Raw genomic sequence first — 15,311 nt, forward strand, 5'->3', positions numbered from 1 at the left:
TTTCGCCACGGCTGCAATAGTGTAACGATTGTATTTGTCATGTCAGCGCCTATAGCAGTAGCCTATTTATATGAATGAATTATGCTCGGAAGAGTCAATGTAGAAATGATATGTTTAATAATTTACAGGTTATACGAAATGCTTAATTATTATGCAATAGGCTCAAGTGACGAAATAAGAAAGGAATTGTATTTTATTTAAAATAGCAATAAAATACACGAACCAAAGGGTAAATCATTTAAATAGAATGATTAATGAAGGAATATCTAAACAAGTATTATTATAAGAAAAATTATATTACAATTTCAGTCAACTTATCAGATTGGTACAAAAACAAGTTTTGTTACAATGATCACATTATAATTCTTGATAGTATCAATGAATATTTTCGATGTTACTTGTACAAGAAATCATCTGGTGGATGCAATATATGAGACAAGTTGAACACAAGTGAAACACAAAATATAAAATGCATACATAATGAATAAAACAGTACCTATAGGAAACACTATCATATGTCAAAACATTAAAACAACTTATAAAAATTCAATGATGAATTTATTCAAGAAGTGATGTATATGCTTATATATCCTTTGGATTATTATTAATAAATACTAGAATGTAGAGTACTTGATTACAAAAATATTTTCTTTATTGTAAACTATATGTTTAACTTTACAGTAAGGTATAGTAGAGAAATTCATGCCTTTCGAAATAGCCATCGTATAGTTTAAAAAGTCTTTTGTCATCATTTGATGTACAAATAGGTGCACCTTGTGAGTTTGAATTGCTTTAACGTTTCTTATTAATGATACTGGGCTGAATATTTCTGTAAATTTTAGTTTGTTTTCAATGACACTGTGCACTGCATCAATCTCTTGTACAAAACTATGGCCGGGTTCTGAAAACTTGTTCTATGGTGATAATTTTCTGAGTGTTACTTAAAAAGTGCAAGAGAGCTATTGACATGATACTGTTTCTATTTTGCGGAAAACATGAGTCGGACCAAAGTTTAAATTTTGTAATCTTGGGATTGTTTACACAGATTTTATTGAGAATTGAAACCAGAGCACTAGCAATTTCATTCCCGGCTCTCCCGAACTGAAATTCATTCCAAATTGAGCAGTACGTTTTTCTATACACAAAACAAAAGCTGTTAAATTATAGCAGTTTAGTTTTCTTTTATAGAAAAAAAAATTATACGTTTGCTTTAGGTAATGCAAAAGCGTTTTCTAGGTCACAACAATCTAATGCTGTGGTTTGACCTCCTGTCTTAAAATCCTCTTTATCCCTATCTTTTTCTTGCTTCCCTTCATTAGTTCTAAAAACGTGGTATGTGTTACATTTTACTTCATCATCAGTAGGTTTTACATTACATTTAAATGCCTCACAATGATCAAACCTATCTTTTTTAGGCTTGAAGAAACTGTTACATTCTTGTTTTCTGTCCATCTCTTTTGAGATCTGCCAATGGATCAATAATAATAATAATAATAATAATAATAATAATAATAATAATAATAATAATAATGAAGGTCCACACCTGTAGAGTAACGGTCAGCGCGTCTGGCTGCGAAACCAGGTGGCCCGGGTTCGAATCCCGGTCGGGGCAAGTTACCTGGTTGAGGTTTTTTCCGGGGTTTTCCCTCAACCCAATACGAGCAAATGCTGGGTAACTTTCGGTGTTGGACCCCGGACTCATTTCACCGGCATTATCACCTTCATATCATTCAGACGCTAAATAACCTAGATGTTGATACAGCGTCGTAAAATAACCCAATAAAAATGATCACACCTATATTTTTTAGTCTTAAACAAACTGAGGTTAAACTCTGTACAAAAATCTTTCAATAAATATTATCTTTAACAGGTTGGCTTGAATACTCTTTGTACAATGAATGCATGCCCGATATATTGAAATTTGAATTCAGATAATGACGACTTGATGAGGTTCGACAGTAATGAGAATCAATTACAGGAAATGACTTTATATGCTCTCGAACTTCATCAAGTTGTTCTTGTGAAATACCTCTGTTAGTGTGTTTTCCTTTGATGGGGGAACGACGTACACAGTTTCTGCATTTATTACATTATCAAAACTATGATAATGCCTTTTCTGGCTAATATCAAGGGTGCTTAGGATATTGTCTTTACACACTCTCAGTAACTCATCGTTAACTTCAAAATAATACAAGTTATAGTTTCGTCCTTTTGTTCCAGCGCTACGCTCTTGTTCATCTCCATTGCAGCCACTTTGTTTAAATAATCACATGGCTGTATACTGTACTACGATTGGCGTTTGGAGATACACCCATTAAGAATTCAAATTACTCTTACGTTGGGAGTTAGAACTAAAACGAATTGTAAATTTAAACTTTGTTTTACTACATTTTCATGCTTTTATGAAACATTTATATTCTTTATGTCCCTAAGTCTCGCACGGATACAATAACTCAATTGTTTTAAAAATTGGATTTAGAACCATTAAGATCTCGAGCTACGAAATGTTATTACGCAGTAGTTACAATACAACAAAAGTAACTATTTTAAACTTTATGGCCAAAGTTACACCTCCTGCCAGTTAATATTGATTTGTACAATAAAATATCCATTAAGTTTAAAAAAGAATAAATTAATTCAATAACAAGCCTGATGATCGAAACGCGTTTAAAACATTAATTTACACATATAAGTAGGCATGGCAACAGTTGAAATACTTTCCCAGGAAAACATCACTCTTGCCTCCTAAAATGTCTAGAAAGCCCAGTTCAGTCGCAGTTATATAAATATTAACGGTGCGGAAAGTCATGCAAAATATGGAAAAAGATGCAGATTTTTATGAAGTATGAAAATTTTACCCAAATGTTATGAAATATGACTTTTTTGTCGTTAGTTGCATACCGCATATTGCGAATCGTGAAAAACCTTGTTCCCGTACCGCTAGCAGGAATAGTTTATAACAGTGGTCAACAAAGATTACGTCATATAAAATTCAAGCCGCAAGACACAGCAAAGGGGAAGGTAAGAGGGGAAGGATGCCCAAACTGCTTAACGTTCGATGAACAAGTGATGGCTATGGAAAGGGAAATCATGCCGTACCCCTCCGCCCAGCTTGTGTATACTTACTTACAAATGGCTTTTAAGGAACCCGAAGGTTCATTGCCGCCCTCACATAAGCCCGGCAGCGGTCCCTATCCTGAGCAAGATTAATCCAGTCTCTATCATCATACCCCACCTCCCTCAAATCCATTTTAATATTATCCTCCCATCCATGTCTCGGCATCCCTAAAGGTCTTTTTCCCTCCGGTCTCCCAACTAACACTCTATATGCATTTCTGGATTCGCCCATACGTGCTACATGCCCTGCCCATCTCAAACGTCTGGATTTTAAGTTCCTAATTATGTCAGGTGAAGAATACAATGCGTGCAGTTCTGTGTTGTGTAACTTTCTCCATTCTCCTGTAACTTCATCCCGCTTAGCCCCAAATATTGTCTTAAGCACCTTATTTTCAAACACCCCTAACCTATGTTCCTCTCTCAGAGTGAGAGTCCAAGTTTCACAACCATATAGAAGAAACGGTAATATAACTGTTTTATAAATTCTAACTTTCAGATTTTTGGACAGCAGACTGGTTGATAAGAGCTTCTCAACCGAATAATAACACGCATTTCCCATAATTATTCTGCGTTTAATTTCCTCCCGAGTGTCATTTATATTTGTTACTGCTGCTCCAAGATATTTGAATTTTTCCACCTCTTCGAAGGATAAATCTCCAATTTTTATATTTCCATTTCGTACAATATTCTGGTCACGAGACATAATCATATACGTTGTCTTTTCGGGATTTACTTCCAAACCGATCGCTTTACTTGCTTCAAGTAAAATTTCCGTGTTTTCCCTAATCGTTTGTGTATTTTCTCCTAACATATTCACGTCATCCGCATAGACAAGAAGCTGATGTAACCCGTTCAATTCCAAACCCTGCCTGTTATCCTGAACTTTCCTAATGGCATATTCTAAAGGGGAGTTAAAAAGTAAAGGTGATAGCCAGCTTTTGTATTAAGAGATTAATTCTCAAGTTAAGAAATGCCGACCACTGGTTTAGAATAAGATATTTTATATTTTTCCTGTATCTACTGATGATTGTAATAAAGATTCCGACGATGCGATTGATAAATACGATTACCATGACTATTACACTTTTATTACGTCACACTACTTTTGACCAATAAAACGGTACGAAAGGACGTCTTTCAACCAATCATGGCTGATTATCGCACAATTTTATCGCGTCCCTCGCATTTGTTTATTTTTATCACTACCCTAGCATTTGTTTCTTTGTTTGCCAACATTTCAAACTGCACTGGTCTGGACGTCAAAAAACATAAAATTACAAACCACTCCAGTCGATGCACAGCACTTTCAAATATGACTCGCATTGGCATTCAAGAACAAGAATTAATAAAGATCACTGCTCATATATGAAGAGAACCATTCGGAAATCCTGAAGAAGTTGAGGAATACACCACGTACATCAACGAGTTCACTTCTTTTACGCACACGTCCAATATAACATCAACTGAACCACCAACCACTAAAACACTCAAATTTGAAAATTGTACTTTCAATAATTGTTCCTTTTAAAATTATTCATGTTTATTTTTTATTTCATCATCGTTAATTAAAACTTTTCTTGTTTATTTCATCATCCCTAATTAAAACTTTTCTAACACATGTTTATATTATTTAGGTTATGTTATAGCTTCTGCTATATGATATTATGGATAGTCACGTATCAGAGATTGTTTAATACTAAGATTTATTGAAAATTATCTGTCAAATGACGTTGATTACTGGGATTCGGATGATTGAAGTGGAATGCAAATGTTTAATAAAAACGAAACTGAATCAACAAAGCCTTCTTGACTAGTAACCGTCTACAGAGTTCAATGAAGATTCCATGGTTGGCGCAACTGATAACAAGAAAACAGCTAATCATAACACACTACTGCCATCTAGCGAAATGTTGAGATGGTACAATAATACATTTGAAGACAGTTGTACTTTCGTAGTCAATTAATATTTTATTGTATTGGAGTACTTTGTTACTTCTAATCTTTATATACTTTCTCCTAATCGTGTAATAGTCAATTAAATCCCACTCGAATTTTGATTTTCTCTAGATAAATCTAAACCTCTAGTGAGATTACTGTTGACAAAATCATTAATAACGATGTAGAAAATAGATATACGAGTAATAATGACGACTATAATAAAGAAGACAATGATGATAACTGTGACCGTAATGAGGGCGGTGATTGACATTGAAAATGGTGGTGATAATTATTTCGATAAATGGCAAGATCTTGATGACGACGTAGTTGAACCATACATAAGCCTAACACAGCCTCTCTTACAAATATCTGAGGAGGCTATTTCTCTTTGCCGGTTTTCAAGGACGCGTATAACATCCATACAACTCTAACAAAATTAAGTTTGTTTTACGTAGTTATCCTGATTCCAACTTCTTGACCTGCTGAGATTTCTTTCCTTCTAGTAGCTTGCAATTCCAGTCTTTATTGTCTATCGAATTGCTCGCATGGGTTCCAGATGATCATACCAATTAAGCCTTTTTGTTCCGATGGTGTCGATGATGAATCCATCCATGATCACTCCTTCGCTATAGTTTCATTTTTTATACGTTGGAGGCTTGATAAACCACATGACTTACTTCATAAGTCTATTTCCGAGACGCACCACACAGTCTTGTTTCATTCCTCGCTTCCACACCTCGCTTCCATACGTGACGAAGTTTTCAATAAGTTCGTAACAGATGAAGGTTTCTTACAACACTGAACTGAGCCAACTGATTTCCCAGTGTTCCTGGCCTTCCAGGTTAGGGTTCAAAGAGGAGAACCGAAATTGTTCGCAACAAAACGTCAGATTTGCAAGTATGAGTAATGTCTCGAAAACAGAGAACATCGATTTATCGAACTGAAGGCGAATCCTGCAACAACATTACAGTCGACTCCCGATAATTCGCGTCCGAATAAATTGCGATCCTTCTTTGCTAGTAACATTGACATTTCCGCTTTTATTCGATTTATGCTCTCTCCCTCCCTCTTAAGAAAAGTTTGATCTAGAATCAAAAAAAAGAACAATTCTCTAAGAAATTATATATATATATATATATTTTTTTTCATTAATTTAGTGTTCTGCCCAAGAGTAGGCCTTTCACTGCAAACCCAGCTTTCTGCAATCTTATTTTCTCCCTTCCTCTTTGTCTTCTCATATGACCCATAGATCTCATCTATAATCTGATATTTTCTTCTGCCCCGAACTCCTCTCCCGTTCACCATTCCTTCCAGTGCATCCTTCGGTAGATATAATCTTTTCGCTGTAAGAAAAATCATAATGTAAACAATAGCAGGTGACTGAAGTGAGGCTTCATTGGCCGCTGTTTGGCGGCATAGATTCTCAGTACACTGTTGTACATTCTGTTTCATGTTAAACAATGCCCGTTACTCGTCAAGTAGGCCTAACCTAACTACTATGCATTCATTTGTTTAGGAAACATTTACTTTATAATTACTACAATTAAATTATTTTTAAGTCTTATGTCTTCACAATGGACAGTTGAGGATACAGAAGCCACACAGCTTACGTGAACAACTACGAGCTCAAGTGACGCCAGCTTGTTATAAGAACAGACTACCTCGGTATTACTGTTGGTATTCATCCGCGTTCATAGTACATAACAAAATATAAAAGTAGTTTTTCTTTTACATATCGTTTTACATATGAGTGAAGTTAAATGTTTCATCGTATTTAACAACTAGAATTCAATTTTTTATTTTCAAATAATACAAGATTATGGTTTCCAAATACGAACTATATTTTCCTGCGTCATGTGAGGGTTTCGACTGGTAGCCAATCACGGGTATGATAGCAACGTGCTTATGTTTACATTAGGATTTTTCTTACAGCGAAAACAGTATAGTTTCTACTCAGTCAGTGACCCAACCAATTCCTTTTTCTCTTCCTGATCAGTTTCGGCATCATTCATTCTTCACCCACTCTTTCCAACACAGCTTCATTTCTTATTCTATCTGTACACTTCAAACCTTTCATTCTTCTCCATATCCACATTTCAAATGTTTCTATTCGGTTCTCTTCACTTCGTCGTAATGTTTCTGCCCCATACATTGCCACACTCCACACAAAGCACTTCACTAGTCTCTTCCTTAGTTCTTTTTCCAGAGGTCCGCAGAAAATGCTCCTTTTTCTATTAAAAGCTTTCATTACCATTACTATCCTTCTTTCGACTTCCTGGCAGCAGTTCATGTCACTACTTATAGTACATCCCAAGTATTTGAAGCTGACCACTTGCTCTATTGTCTCATTAAGAATTCGCAAGTTTACCTTAATTATTTTTCTTCCTATGACCATAGTCTTCGTCTTATTTGCATTTATCTTCATCCCATACTGTTCACAGCTGTCATTTAGCTTCAGTAGCATATCCCTTAGTATTACCTCCTCTTCTGCTAACAAAGCCATATCACCAGAAAATCTTATGCACTTTATTCTTCTTCCCCCTACCATCAGTCCTCTCGTGTTCTGAAAACAGTTCTTCACTAAATTCTCCAAGTAGATGTTGAACAGGATAGGTGATAAAGAGCATCCTTGAAGTACTCCTCTTCCTATTTCACTTCCTTCTGACATTTCTTCCCCTATCCTGACTTTGACTCGTTTCATATAAAGATCACTGAACAGTCTTCTCTCTTTTCAATCCACACCCATTTTCTTTAGAATCCCCATCAGTTTATTCCAATCCACTCTGTCGAGAGCCTTTTCTAGATCCACAAATACTACATACACTTCTTTATTCTTCTCTAGATATCTTTCGCCGATTGTTCTTAGCTGTCAAATTGTAATGAATGAATGAATGAATGAATGAATGAATGAATGAATGAATGAATAAATAAATACATAAATACAACTTTTTGTGTGTTAAACTACTGTCTATGATATTTCGTTAAACTTGTGTTTCTTGTTTTAATATATTTTTTATCCCACTGTAGTAAAGGCTAAACGATTTCTTACGGGCGCAATCAAATTGAATTTATAATTGTGATCGACTTTAATAATTTAATTTAATTTAGATATAACTATCATTATTATTATTATTATTATTACATAATTATTTTATTGGTGTTGTGAAGATGAAAAGAATTGTCATTGTATTATATTAATTATGTATTATATTGTCTTGTATTGTAGTATTGTATTGCTTTGAATTGTATTGTATTGTATTAATTATGTTATATTCATAGCATTGTAGTAATTTTCTATCATACTGGTTGAGTGGAAGAGAAGGCCGAATGGCCTTAACTCCGCCAGTTAAAATAAACTATTATTATTATTATTATCATCATCATCATCATTATTATTATCATTATCATTATCATTATCATTATTATTATTATTATACTAGACTATATAATATCATAATGTTTCAAAATGTTTTGCACTGTTTCAAAATTTTCCACTTGATTTTGAAATGTATTTTAATAATGAAATCTGTCAAAGTAACTTTAACTGGACTTTAAATAATAATACAAATGTTGATAATAATTCGCGATTTTCGATATTACGCTGAAGTACGTACATTAATTACCCCAAATTATCGGGAGTCTACTGTATTTGAAAGAGGGAGAATAGCATGAAATAATTACCTTTTTTTTTTTTAGGCCACTCGAGACATCCTGTAACAATTTTCCTCTTTCCTTTTCAAATCTCGACGTCCAGCTTGTCACCATTATTTTTTTTCTAATCTACGTGCAACATTAACAGACTGAAGCCCTTTTAAGCAAATAAAATGTTACTCTTCTCTCTCAAACGTAGATGGGGAAGAAGACATTTTTCAAACCCTTGAAGCACATGACTCGATGGATCCATGAGAACTTCCACAGCATGAAACACGGTTAATTTCAACGGATCTGAGTGCCAGTAAGGGTTGATGGTTTGGCACATAGCTGGGATTAACTGCCTGTGGGCAGCAGCAAATTGCAGCTAGACGCACGTGGAATACAGGATTGTCTGTCTGCCACACGTTAAGCCGGCGACAGACATGACAGGAATTACAGAGCGATGGATTCAGAAAGCGGACTGGATTTATCTCCACGACTCTAAGTGAAATAATGAATGCTTGTGAAGACTGATTCGCACTGAAAGGTATGACGGCGTTCGCAAATGCTAACGTGTTAACATCAGGCACGTACGTGAAAGTATTACAACTGCTTCTAGGGCAAGGTCCCCATTTACCTGTCTTCGTACAAAGCTGGCAAAAATAATGTATATGGAAAACAATGTTATACAGGATCATTCAGAAATAACAAGACTCATGATGTCACTGAAAATTGGCAGCATATAGGCATGTTCGATTCTATCGCATAATATGTCTTCCTTTCTGAAGTGAATACGTCTGTAAGTTCGGTCCAGTATTAGGGTGCCAACTCAGGAACTCGACTGACATATTTTCAGGCTAGTTCTGTCGCACCTATAATTTCTAAACTGCATAACATATTTCGACGAAGTTAACGACGATCGACAGACGAAGAATCAATGTATCCAACGTGACCTCGCGTTGAAGCGGGTGAGGTCATCTAGGGATACGTGGTAGACGTAGAGGAAACAAATTTGGGTAAAAATTGACGGGTCGCGCGGCAGTGGAGACAGTGTAACTGGAGACGGACAAGCGATAGAATATTCGCAATGGTGTCAAACGATCCGTAATGAAGCAGGCTACACTGTCAATTGAGCAACAGTCAACAGTCGACAAGTTAAACTTGAAAAATTAGAGACTGAAATTGAGTGAAGAATGTCGAGGCATATTCAGCGCAAATGGGAGAGGGCATATAAGCAACGGGTAGCAAACGATAGAGCACCAGGGTTATTATAGCAACCGACATGTTTATTCTCAATTCCTAATCGGCGACAGTCTACCCCGATTTTTTTTCTATGTCCACTTGAGGTAATGGAACAACAAAAGTCTTGCTGCTCAATATAAATTTTACGAAGCTCGTTATCTTGAATTTATGGTATGTAAAGCTGGGCAGTTCTCAGATGCGAAGAATCTATAGCCCCTTGATAAACCATTATTATTATTATTATTTATTTATTTAATATTATAATAAATAACTAAAATTATTATTATTATTATTATTATTATTATTATTATTATTATTATTAGATGAGAATATCAGTGAGCTAACTTCTACTATTCTATGAAGGTGCTGTAGAGATAGTAGTGTCCGGTTAGTAACCTAAATAATGCCACAAGCTCACTCTGCGATGTGTTCTGTGCAATCCTTTCCTCGTTCTTAGTAAGCTGTTGCAATTTCTTTCGCATAATAGTTGCATTATGCATATCGTGCACTTTTACTTTGGGCGAGCTTACTGTCTGCAGAAAGAAATGTGTATCAGACTGATCTTTAGTCGCTCCTTTTTTCGCCAACATAATCCGCTGTTTCATTACCCCAAATGCCACAATGAGTTGGGACTAGAAATGAGTCGATTCGTGAATGAATTCGAACGACTAATAATAAAGAATTGTAAGAATCGATTCGTGGTATCAACGAATCTCACTTTGAGAGAGGAACAGAGATTAAGAGTGTTCGAGAATAAGGTTCTTAGGAAAATATTTGGGGCTAAAAGGGATGAAGTTACAGCCCAGTTACTTTATGGTGGCAGCTCGTCGACGCGAGAGAGGAGAAGGTTCGACTGTGGGAGGGAGACCGACCTGAGACTGAGCGAATGGAGGGAGGGAAAAACAGTCATATTAGAAATGAAGTCTCACGTTGCAGCGTCTGCATAATTTTGAGCTCTTGTCACTGTGTTCACTTCATACTCCGGAACAATAGTCACTAATAAACACTAAAGAATAAACTAATGTGGAAATACAATGAGCAGGAGTTCGGAACAATAATAAACAATAAAGAAGTAAACTAATGTGGAAATACAATGAGCTGCAGTTTGGAACAATAATCACTAATAAACACTAAAGTAGTAAACTAATGGAAATACAATTAGCAGGAGTTCGGAACAATAATAAACAATAAAGAATAAACTAATGTGGAAATACAATGAGCTGCAGTTTGGAACAATAATAAACAATAAAGAATAAACTAATGTGGAAATACAATGAGCTGCAGTTTGGAACAATAATCACTAATAAACACTAAAGTAGTAAACTAATGGAAATACAATTAGCAGGAGTTCGGAACAATAATAAACAATAAAGAATAAACTAATGTGGAAATACAATGAGCTGCAGTTTGGAACAATAATCACTAATAAACACTAAAGTAGTAAACTAATGGAAATACAATTAGCAGGAGTTCGGAACAATAATAAACAATAAAGAATAAACTAATGTGGAAATACAATGAGCTGCAGTTTGGAACAATAATCACTAATAAACACTAAAGTAGTAAACTAATGGAAATACAATTAGCAGGAGTTCGGAACAATAATAAACAATAAAGAATAAACTAATGTGGAAATACAATGAGCTGCAGTTTGGAACAATAATCACTAATAAACACTAAAGTAGTAAACTAATGGAAATACAATTAGCAGGAGTTCGGAACAATAATAAACAATAAAGAATAAACTAATGTGGAAATACAATGAGCTGCAGTTTGGAACAATAATCACTAATAAACACTAAAGTAGTAAACTAATGGAAATACAATTAGCAGAAGTTCGGAACAATAATAAACAATAAAGAATAAACTAATGTGGAAATACAATGAGCTGCAGTTTGGAACAATAATCACTAATAAACACTAAAGTAGTAAACTAATGGAAATACAATTAGCAGGAGTTCGGAACAATAATAAACAATAAAGAATAAACTAATGTGGAAATACAATGAGCTGCAGTTTGGAACAATAATCACTAATAAACACTAAAGTAGTAAACTAATGGAAATACAGTTAGCAGGAGTTCGGAACAATAATAAACAATAAAGAATAAACTAATGTGGAAATACAATGAGCTGCAGTTTGGAACAATAACCACTAATAAACACTAAAGTAGTAAACTAATGGAAATACAATTAGCAGGAGTTCGGAACAATAATAAACAATAAAGAATAAACTAATGTGGAAATACAATGAGCTGCAGTTTGGAACAATAATCACTAATAAACACTAAAGTAGTAAACTAATGGAAATACAATTAGCAGGAGTTCGGAACAATAATAAACAATAAAGAATAAACTAATGTGGAAATACAATGAGCTGCAGTTTGGAACAATAATCACTAATAAACACTAAAGTAGTAAACTAATGGAAATACAATTAGCAGGAGTTCGGAACAATAAAAAACAATAAAGAATAAACTAATGTGGAAATACAATGAGCTGCAGTTTGGAACAATAATCACTAATAAACACTAAAGTAGTAAACTAATGGAAATACAATTAGCAGGAGTTCGGAACAATAATAAACAATAAAGAATAAACTAATGTGGAAATACAATGAGCTGCAGTTTGGAACAATAATCACTAATAAACACTAAAGTAGTAAACTAATGGAAATACAATTAGCAGGAGTTCGGAACAATAATAAACAATAAAGAATAAACTAATGTGGAAATACAATGAGCTGCAGTTTGGAACAATAACCACTAATAAACACTAAAGTAGTAAACTAATGGAAATACAATTAGCAGGAGTTCGGAACAATAATAAACAATAAAGAATAAACTAATGTGGAAATACAATGAGCTGCAGTTTGGAACAATAATCACTAATAAACACTAAAGTAGTAAACTAATGGAAATACAATTAGCAGGAGTTCGGAACAATAATAAACAATAAAGAATAAACTAATGTGGAAATACAATGAGCTGCAGTTTGGAACAATAATCACTAATAAACACTAAAATAGTAAACTAATGGAAATACAATTAGCAGGAGTTCGGAACAATAATAAACAATAAAGAATAAACTAATGTGGAAATACAATGAGCTGCAGTTTGGAACAATAATCACTAATAAACACTAAAATAGTAAACTAATGGAAATACAATTAGCAGGAGTTCGGAACAATAATAAACAATAAAGAATAAACTAATGTGGAAATACAATGAGCTGCAGTTTGGAACAATAATCACTAATAAACACTAAAGTAGTAAACTAATGGAAATACAATTAGCAGGAGTTCGGAACAATAATAAACAATAAAGAATGAACTAATGTGGAAATACAATGAGCTGCAGTTTGGAACAATAATCACTAATAAACATTAAAGTAGTAAACTAATGGAAATACAATTAGCAGGAGTTCGGAACAATAATAAACAATAAAGAATAAACTAATGTGGAAATACAATGAGCTGCAGTTTGGAACAATAACCACTAATAAACACTAAAGTAGTAAACTAATGGAAATACAATTAGCAGGAGTTCGGAACAATAATAAACAATAAAGAATAAACTAATGTGGAAATACAATGAGCTGCAGTTTGGAACAATAATCACTAATAAACACTAAAGTAGTAAACTAATGGAAATACAATTAGCAGGAGTTCGGAACAATAATAAACAATAAAGAATAAACTAATGTGGAAATACAATGAGCTGCAGTTTGGAACAATAATCACTAATAAACACTAAAGTAGTAAACTAATGGAAATACAATTAGCAGGAGTTCGGAACAATAATAAACAATAATGAATAAACTAATGTGGAAATACAATGAGCTGCAGTTTGGAACAATAATCACTAATAAACACTAAAGTAGTAAACTAATGGAAATACAATTAGCAGGAGTTCGGAACAATAATAAACAATAAAGAATAAACTAATGTGGAAATACAATGAGCTGCAGTTTGGAACAATAATCACTAATAAACACTAAAGTAGTAAACTAATGGAAATACAATTAGCAGGAGTTCGGAACAATAAAAACAATAAAGAATAAACTAATGTGGAAATACAATGAGCTGCAGTTTGGAACAATAATCACTAATAAACACTAAAGTAGTAAACTAATGGAAATACAATTAGCAGGAGTTCGGAACAATAATAAACAATAAAGAATAAACTAATGTGGAAATACAATGAGCTGCAGTTTGGAACAATAATCACTAATAAACACTAAAGTAGTAAACTAATGGAAATACAATTAGCAGGAGTTCGGAACAATAATAAACAATAAAGAATAAACTAATGTGGAAATACAATGAGCTGCAGTTTGGAACAATAACCACTAATAAACACTAAAGTAGTAAACTAATGGAAATACAATTAGCAGGAGTTCGGAACAATAATAAACAATAAAGAATAAACTAATGTGGAAATACAATGAGCTGCAGTTTGGAACAATAATCACTAATAAACACTAAAGTAGTAAACTAATGGAAATACAATTAGCAGGAGTTCGGAACAATAATAAACAATAAAGAATAAACTAATGTGGAAATACAATGAGCTGCAGTTTGGAACAATAATCACTAATAAACACTAAAATAGTAAACTAATGGAAATACAATTAGCAGGAGTTCGGAACAATAATAAACAATAAAGAATAAACTAATGTGGAAATACAATGAGCTGCAGTTTGGAACAATAATCACTAATAAACACTAAAATAGTAAACTAATGGAAATACAATTAGCAGGAGTTCGGAACAATAATAAACAATAAAGAATAAACTAATGTGGAAATACAATGAGCTGCAGTTTGGAACAATAATCACTAATAAACACTAAAGTAGTAAACTAATGGAAATACAATTAGCAGGAGTTCGGAACAATAATAAACAATAAAGAATGAACTAATGTGGAAATACAATGAGCTGCAGTTTGGAACAATAATCACTAATAAACATTAAAGTAGTAAACTAATGGAAATACAATTAGCAGGAGTTCGGAACAATAATAAACAATAAAGAATAAACTAATGTGGAAATACAATGAGCTGCAGTTTGGAACAATAACCACTAATAAACACTAAAGTAGTAAACTAATGGAAATACAATTAGCAGGAGTTCGGAACAATAATAAACAATAAAGAATAAACTAATGTGGAAATACAATGAGCTGCAGTTTGGAACAATAACCACTAATAAACACTAAAGTAGTAAACTAATGGAAATACAATTAGCAGGAGTTCGGAACAATAATAAACAATAAAGAAGTAAACCAATGTGGAAATACAATGAGCAGCAATCGAATCACTATATTTAACAGTTAACCACTAATTAACAATGACATATACTCATGCGGAAATATCGGTAATG

At 33.6% G+C, this 15,311-nt stretch overlaps 1 protein-coding gene across 1 annotated transcript in view; it reads left to right on the plus strand.

Moving 5' to 3' along the window:
* The window catches only part of LOC138705220 (arrestin homolog), a 920,135-nt gene that overhangs the window by 617,931 nt on the left and 286,893 nt on the right, over positions 1–15,311 (plus strand). The gene's annotated exons all lie outside the window — the stretch shown is intronic.

Source organism: Periplaneta americana, chromosome 8 (assembly GCF_040183065.1).
Source record: "Periplaneta americana isolate PAMFEO1 chromosome 8, P.americana_PAMFEO1_priV1, whole genome shotgun sequence".
NCBI classification, from domain to species: domain Eukaryota; kingdom Metazoa; phylum Arthropoda; class Insecta; order Blattodea; family Blattidae; genus Periplaneta; species Periplaneta americana.